The sequence below is a fragment of the Mauremys reevesii genome, linkage group 2 (assembly GCF_016161935.1).
Source record: "Mauremys reevesii isolate NIE-2019 linkage group 2, ASM1616193v1, whole genome shotgun sequence".
Taxonomy (NCBI): domain Eukaryota; kingdom Metazoa; phylum Chordata; order Testudines; family Geoemydidae; genus Mauremys; species Mauremys reevesii.
This window is the reverse complement of record NC_052624.1, coordinates 83,484,196-83,493,189: the sequence shown is the minus strand read 5'-3', so window position 1 is coordinate 83,493,189 and position 8,994 is coordinate 83,484,196.

Below are 8,994 nucleotides of genomic sequence, written 5' to 3'. Positions count from 1 at the left end.
TAACTTTCACTATACTAATCTAGTAGGAAAGCTAGCTATGGTGCACACATTGGAGGGGGAGCAGGGGCCTTGACCAGTACCTGATAGATGGGTTGGAGGTAGCTGTGACAGGTTCGGTCATGGAGACCCCTCCTTGGAACTGTCACCTGACATGCTGGAATTACCTCTGAGCCCATTTTTCCTGCCAGCTTGGGTCTTCCAGAACCCTGCCTTGTTGAGCCAGACACAGTAGCCTGCTGCAACACAGACCCAGGTCTGGTCCATGCTCCCAAAGCTGCAGATTTTAACTAAAAACTGCTCAGCAGGTCACCTATCTCCGATACCCAGTTCCCAATGGGATCCAACCCCCCCCCAATCTGTTTTACTCCGTATAAAACTTTGGCAGGGTAAACTCATAAATTGTCCACCCTCTGTAACCCTGATAGAGAGCTATGCACAGCTGTTTGCTCCCCCAGGTATTAATCCCTTACTCTGGGTTAATTAATAAACCAAAGTGATTTTATTAAGCATAAAAAGTAGGATTTAAGTGGTTTCAAGTAATAACAGACAGAACAAAATAAGTCACCAAGCAAAATAAAGCAAAAACATGCAAGTCTAAGCCTAATACATTAAGAAACTGATACAGGTAATATCTCACCTTCAGAGCTGTTCCAATAAGATTCTTTCACAGACTAGACTCCTTCCTAGTCTGGGCCCAATCCTTTCCCTGGTACAATCCTTGTTAGTTCCAGCTCAGGTGGTAACTAGGGGTTTTCTCATGACTGGCAGCCCCTTTGTTCTGTTCCACCCCCTTTTATAGCTTTGGCACAAGGTGGGAATTTTTTGTCTCTCTGGGTCCCCACCCCTCCTTCTAAATGGAAAAGTACCAGATTTAAGATGGATTTCATTACCAGGTGATATGGTCACATGTCCTGTGAGACCCCAGCCTCCATTTTTCCAGGGCTGGCCCACATGCGCCCAGGAAGGTTTGCAAGTAAACAGAGCCATTTACAGGCAATTGTCCTAGTCAATGGGAGCCATCCAGATTCCAAACCACCATTAATGGCCCACACTTTGCATAATTACAATAGGACCTCAGAGTTATACTTCATATTCCTAGTTTCAGATTCAATAATGATACATTCAAGAAAACAGGATGAGCACACTCAGTAGATTAAAAGCTTTGTAATGATACCTTACAAGAGACCTTTTGCATAAAGCATGTTCCAGTTACATTATATTCACACTCATTAGCCTATTTCCATAAAACATATGGAGTGCAAGGTCACAGTAGCATCCAGGGCACAGTTGCTGAGCAATAGTGGAAGGGGAAAGGCACCCAGGGTCTTCTGGAGTAGGGAAGCGCAGTGGGGGCTCTGCTGGCAGGTCCCAACAACCTGTCAGTGGCAGGGCCGCCCAGAGAATTCAGGGGGGTCTGGGGTCTTCGGCGGGGGGGCCCCTGCCGCCGAATTGCCGCCGAAGACCTGGAGCAGAAGAAGCTCCTGGGGCCTGGGCCTGTGAGAGTTTTCCGGGGCCCTGGTGCATGTGAAGGACCCCGCTCCAGGTGCCCCAAAAAATGCTCGTAGGAGACCCTGCGGGGCCTGGGGCAAATTGCCGCACTTGCCCCCGCCTCTGGGTGGCCCAGGTCAGTGGGTCCCTGATGCTGGTTGGCTGGGGTGGGAATGGATAGGGGATCAGTTGGTCTCTGGAGCAGGGGCTCTATCGGTCCATGGGGCTGGCTGGGGAGAAGAGGTAGGGCTCAGTCAGTTTGTCCCTGGGGGCTAGTTAGGGACAGAGAAAGGGGAAGGGTCTGTGCCATCATGAGACAGGAGGAGGAGATGGGGTGCTCAGTGGGTCTGTAGGGGATAGAAGAGGGCAGTCAGTTCAAAACAGGTCCAGATCAAAAGAATCTTGCATCACATTATTTGAGAAGATCAAAGAAGACAGACAGATTGGCTAACTTTTTTGCTGTTTGTAGCTGAATTTGTCTTAAGGGCATTTATAGTATAGCTTCCAGTAAGGCCCCACCCTCTTGTCCTGAATTAACCTGCTGTCAGCACCTCCCACATCATGTTAATGGCCAGATTCCTGTGCCAGCTGCAAACCTAGCTACAGATTTAATGCCCTGCAGAAATGTATGTATTGCCATTACACCAGCAACATGTCAACATGGGCCTCCCAATCCTGAATGCACGTCCCAGTGAGTAACATCATATCTGGGGTTGTCAGCTTCTGCTGAGTAACCCTCACTTGTTGACTACAGTGAGCAGAGCTCCAACGTTGGGACAAGCCCTCCGGAGACAGAGAAAGGTCTTCAAACTTGGAAGTTTTGCAGGAACTGCTCCTCATCCCAGGTGTCTAGCACAGCCCAGTTCCAGGAGTCACTGAATGTGATACAGACCCAAAAGTGGCACCCAACCTGGTAAAAATCCATAGCAAGCAAGTACCTGAACTGGTTTTTAATAAGGCAGTGGCAGAGAACCAAGCTTCCTTTACAGCATTAACAGGTGCAGCAATATCTCCAGTCTCCAGTTCTGGACATTCTTGATAACCCGGTTGGTCTGTTGCTGGTCCTACTGTCGTTCCTACCAGTCTGTCCTACAGTGAAGTTTGCTGCAGCTTCCTCTGGAGTATCTGGTGTTGGTTATTGAAGAGACAGGACACTGGACTAGATGGGCTGTTACCTGCACACATAAGGGCACCCCACCTTTTCCCAGTCCATAGGGCTCCAGGCGTAACCCAGTTAATTTAGGCGCCCCCACCTTTTCCCAATTCGTAGGGCTCCAGGCGAAAAGCACCTGCCCTTATCCAATTCGTAGGGCTCAGGATGCAACTAACCTGGTCAATTTAAGTACCCACACCCTTTCCCAGTACATAGGGGTCCAGGTGTATACTACTTCTGCAGGTGTGCAGGACCTTTTACCAGTGAAAGAGCCTTACACAGTAATATGCTACATAACCTCTATTTATTAACAATCATCAAAAACAGACTGCACACGCTACACATACAGTGCTCACCACTCCCAATAAGAGATGAACTTTTCTTGATGGCCAGTCAAGATCAGGTCCATCTGTGGGACTCCAGTTTCTGTTTGGTGTTATTGGCAGTGTGTTGAGGTCTGGCAGCTCTGATCTTGGGGCCGAGTCCTGGAGTTGGTTTCCAAAGAACTTCCTTTTGGACCCCAGTTTATATAGTGAAATTTGAGTCCTGTTTAGCTATACCTTAACCAATCATTATACTAAAATTTTACTAACCAATTCTAACATAGTGTAACAAAATTCTCTAACCAATCCTACCCCACCACCTTAATTAATTATGTAACAGACAGAAACAATGAAAGAACCAGACAGAGACCTTACAGAGAAACAATAGGGAAGTGAGGACCATAATGACAAAACAATAAAGAAATGAGGACTTCACAACCACAACTATTGATTAGTGATTTCTTGACAGACAGGATGCTATCAAACTAAGTTTTCTTCAACCATCTTAAGATCTGTTTCTTTATCTGGTGATAGCGGGTGCCATTAGGTCTCCTTCTTCACAGCCTGATATTACATTGTTTTAATGTAATTTAGATGGAATGTGAGGATGTGACTTCCTGCTTCTTAGCTAATGGCTGCTGCTCGGCTGCTCCTTTAATCTGACTGCAGATGAAGGCCTGAGGCTCTAGGCCTTACAATATAGCTGCAGACAAAGGCCTTATCCTTACAGGACTACTGCTCTGATTTATGATGACATTTCCGATGTTCCTAAACTCATGTCGGACCTGACCTTGCGAGATACTGAATGTCCTCTCTTCTCACTGACATCTGTGGGCACTTAGCACCTCTCAGGAAAGGGCCCATAGACTGTAATGGCTAAATCCTGTTCCCATTGTAGCCAATTGGAGATTTGTCATTGACTTCAGTAGGACCTAGGGTTGGCCTTTATTATTATTTAAGCAGTTTTAGACAAATCAGATATATTATCTATGTAACTTGGTATCTGTCGTGGGATAAGAAATGATATTTCAGTGATTTATGTGATAGAGCATATAAAGAAATTAACTAAATCACAGTTGTGGCAATGGATGCTGTGACTGAAAGCACCCCTGTATTCACACCCTATACACTATTGTAGTAATCTTTGTGTAAAATATGTCTTGTGAGGTATCATTTGAAAACTAATAACTGGTCACTAATATCAATTGTATGTAGAAACATTATATGTAAAATTATGATGTTGTTAGCACATATTCAAAACTACACAGCCCTGCCTAGGCAACAGTTGTTAAACAGGTCTGTCTCTCTCTCTCTCTCTCTCTCTCTTTCACCTAAGAAGACAAAGGCACAGCCATCTCTAGGAGAGCTCCTGACCAAGGAAAGGGACAGTCACCATCTTGCTGGAAGACTGTGGGTGAGACAGACCATCTTAAACAAAGTCTTGAACCGAAACTTGCTAGTTTAAGTTGTAGACTTTCAGATGTGTTTTCACTTTTATTTGCTTGTAACCAATCTTGAATTAACTTAAAATCCTAACTTCTTTTGTTAATAAACTTGTATTATCGTTTAATCTAAACTAAAACAGTGTTGTGTTTGAACTGTTTGGTGACTCCAATTAAAGTATAAAATAGTTGAATATTGACTGTTCAGGAGCAAGAAACCTTGATATCTGAACTGTCCTGGAGAGGGGTGGACAGTGCAAAACACATGTTTTTGGAAAAATTCAGGACTGGGATTGTGTTGGTCACCCTGCAAGTAGTAACCAAGGCTGGTGGAATCCAGAGTGTGATTGGGGTGTTGCTAACAGGCTGCTGGGGTCACAGCTGCTGGACCAGGGCTACAGCTATACACAGACACTCAAGCTGTGACCTGTATGCTTGAAGGCTGTTTGTGAGTGGCCTAGATTGGGAGCTACCACAGGTGCCGACTTTTCGAAGATGTGCCGGGGGGTGCTCGATCCTGGGGCTCTGCCCCAGCCCCACTCCATCCCTTCCCCCAGGGCCCCACCCCACCTCTTCCCGCCTAGTTCTGCCCCTTCTCCCTAGTGTGCCATATCCTCACTCCTCTCCCTCCCAGCCTCCCTGTATGCCACAAAACAGCTGATTGGAAGGAGGGAGAGGTGCTGATCCACGGGGCTTGCTGGCGGGTGGGAGGCGCTGATCCGTGGGGCTTGCCGGTAGGTGGGAGGCCCATGGTTGTAGGAGGGGAGCTTATAGGCAGGCTGTCGGGGAGTGCTCAGGACCCACCATTTTTTCCCCATGGATGCTCCAGCACTGGAGCACCCACAGAGTCAGCGCCTATGGGAGCTACAACAGCAAAGCATTGTGAGGCACCCAAAGTTGCAGGACAGGTAGTGACACAACCTCTCACTGGTCTGGCTTACACCTGGAATGTGACAGATGTACACTAGGTTACTTTGGAATTTGTCAGTGCCATATAACCAATATTTAAAACTTCTGTTTTATATCCTTTTTGGAAACTGATTAAGAGAGTAGAGTTGGCTGTAAACAATACATTTCCGAAAATCTGTCCTGAGATACTTCATGGTAAATGAGAGCTATTCACCACACTCCAGAGATTTTGAAGAAAAGAGATTCACAGGCTATATAAATGGCATAGGGAGGTTCAGACAGTTCTAAAGATATAGATTTGATCTGTTTCACTTCACCATTGTTGAGTGTTGTTGTAGCCATGTTAGTCCCAGGATATGAGAGACAAGGTGGGTGAGATAATATCTTTTATTAAACCAGCTTCTGTTGGTGGAAGGGACAAGCTTTTGAGCTTCTCAAAGCTCTTCCTCCGGTCTGGAGAAGGAAACCAGAGACATGTAATACATTAAACAGATTCTTCTTTAATTTCCTCTGACACTACTTTGTTAAGGTTATTTTTATTTCAGCGTTGCCAGCTCTCATATATGTTTTTGTTAAAGCGCCAGCTGCTGGAATTGATAGCTGAGATTCTCCTTCAGTCTCTTATTTCAAAAGAAATAAATTTGAAGCCCTCAAAGTTGTGGAGTAAAGCCTGAAAATGTGCCACGAGTAAACCCAGAAGGCTCAAAAACCAGGAGAAAAAACAAAAGCCCCCCAATGTATATATTTTAAAAATCTCATTATTTTTAATCCAATCTCATGATTTTTGAGGGCATGATTCATGGTTATTGAATGCTTGTGGTTGGCAATACTGATCTTTTTATTAAACTGCTTTTTATAAAGCCTAAGGTCAAAATTAGAAGGCTGACTTTGGAAGATCTGGGAGGACAGGCTGAGGACAGACTAGGACAGAAGAGCTCTGGCTACGTGGGAAGACACCAGAGCTAAGTATGGTCTGTAATGTGGAGATGGACTTTATTTTGGGACCCTGAGGACTGTTCAGAACTAGTTCTGGTATTAAACTGGTCTCAGGCAGAGTGGTGGTGATACAGTAAAGAATTGTTTCAGTTCTAAACTAGCCCTAGCAGTGGGAACTGCTATCCACATTAGAGCCAGTGTGCTGCTCTTAAGGGGCCCTTGTGAGGGGAAAGCAGAGGTAGGTGCCACACAATTGCCTCTGGCCACAAGGGGGCACTCAGGAGGCAGCTGACCCTTTGTTTTAAATAACTTTTACATGATACCATTTCATTGTCTCCCCTGGTGTGTGTGTGGGGGGGGAGGGAGGAATTAACTTGATTAGTCTCATTAGGTTGAGCTGACAAACAGATATTCAGCTTTATTCATTTTTTTCCCCAAGTAGTCCCATAATACATTCAGTGCTAAAGTCTGTCCCAAAACCTGCAAGGTCAGGTCCTCTGTTCTCAGTTGTACTCAGGGAGCCCAGCTGAAATCAATGGGACTGAAGGAGGGTAAATGGCAGCAAAACTTGGTCCTCAGTCACCACAGTTAGGAAGGATCGTCTGGTCATTAGGGTACCAAACTGGAGATTGGCCACAGGCTCCCAATATCACCTTGAGCAAGAACTTAATCTCTCCATGCTTCAGTTCCCCATCTGTAATATGGGTGTGATAATACTTCATCTCTTCTACCCTTGATCTGTCTTTCCTGTTCAGATTATACAATATTCAGGGCAGGGACTATCTCAGTGTGTATTTGTACACAGCATAACGCAATGAGCTGGGACTTCCAGACACTACTGTCATAAATAAATTATTTCCTCATCTAAAACATTGTTCTTAAGTTTAATTTTACCAGTTAACACCTAGTAGGAGTCAGAAAGAAATCTCTGATGAGCTGTTTTACTGGAGATGGACAAGGAGATGACAAGATTTTGTTTTGCATGACCCAGCAGAAGACTCTCTAATGATTAAAACAATGAAGGAAGTCTTCGCAGATATGGCATGGAGTGGCATATTAGGGATTTATTTATTGATATAAATGTGCAGGCAATCTGGGTAAATAGTACTTCAGAGGTGGCCTGCAAAGGAAACTGTGTGGTCTTCTGCTCTTAGCTTGTTTATGAAGTATAAATGCAACCTGAAAAATTTCTATAGGTTATTATTCAGCTTGTTTTTTACATTAGGAATCCAGTCCCTGTCTCCACTGGAAGACTCTGAAGGGTGAAATTCACCCTCTGCAGAAGGCCACATAAGACCTAAGCAGCATATTAGGCCTAGGCTAAACAGGTTTTGTACAAAGTTAACTATTTTTGATTAGAGATGTGACTTTGTGTGTGTGTGTGTGTGTGTGTGTGTGTGTGTGTGTGTGTGTGTGTAAACTGAAATTGTTAAATTGGTACAAAAATTGTTCGTAGCCCAAGCCTCAAGGGGAAAGGATCCGGGTTGGGGTGACAAGTCACTTACTCTGGAAAGCCATAACTGGCAGGAACTGGCATCATTTCTCTTCTCTTGCATCCTCACTCAGACCCTCTGCCTAGCCCCGAGGCTGCACCCAACAATTGGATGGCCTGATTATTAACTCTGATCTCTGTGGGGGACTCTTTCAACCTAGAAAAGCTATATACCATGCTCCTGAATTGGCTGATCAAAAACCCCCAAACAAACAAAAAACCCACCTCATTTCCAATTCAATAGCAGTTAAGTCACATTCTACAAATTATATATATATAGAGAGAGAGAGAGAGAGTGTGTCTCTTTAGGATGTTCCTTTTAACTAGTTAGCTTTATTATAGTACTTTCAGAAACTATTTTCTATCATGTTTTGATTTTATTTTCTGTATTCTTATCAAGCACTTTGTTACAAGATCAAAGAAAATCAGCTCTTTGAGATTTGTATATTTTCCTTCACTTATAAATAAAATCAAACACCTTTCAAGAACTTATTGTGACATCATTTGTTTCTTTACCAGCCTTCTAAAGGGCATCTCTTCTTTGTTGTATTTGTAGAAGTACAGACTTCTTCTTAAAAACCAATTAAAACTTCACTATATAAAACCCAAATAAATCTACAGTTTAGCCTGCTTGTCTTCCTACTGCCTTGGAACAACTTGTGTAAAGGGGAAATTTCTTTCTAACGCTCAGTGGTAGGAGGTTGATTTATGCCTTGAATCAGGAGGTTTGAGCAAGTTTAACATAGATTTGTTTTTCCACACACAACTCTGGACGCTAACAAAACTATCCAAAAGACACTATCCCTGATATTCCTGATTTTGTTCCATTATTCTGATTTCTTATGTTAAAGATCAGAGGGGTAGCCGTGTTAGTCCCATGCATCTGATGAAGTGGGTATTCACCCACGAAAGCTTATGCTCCAATACGTCTGTTAGTCTATAAGGTGCCACAGGACTCTTTGTCGCTATGTTAAAGATGTGACTGAAGTTTCCTTTTGTAGCTAATGTAAAATGCTCACATTTCTACAGTGCCTCAACCCCCTTTTCCTTATTAGGTTCTGCACAGAGTTTGCAGAAGCTGTTGCTTAGAAATTTTTCAACTGAAAATTTATCCCAGCAAAAAATGGGGTTGTCTTAAAAACTATTTTTTTTCAGGAAAATGTAATGTTCAATTAATTTGTTTTAGTGTTATGGCAAATTTTGAAACAAAATTAAAACATTTTCTTTTGTTTTGTTAAATTGAATTTTTGG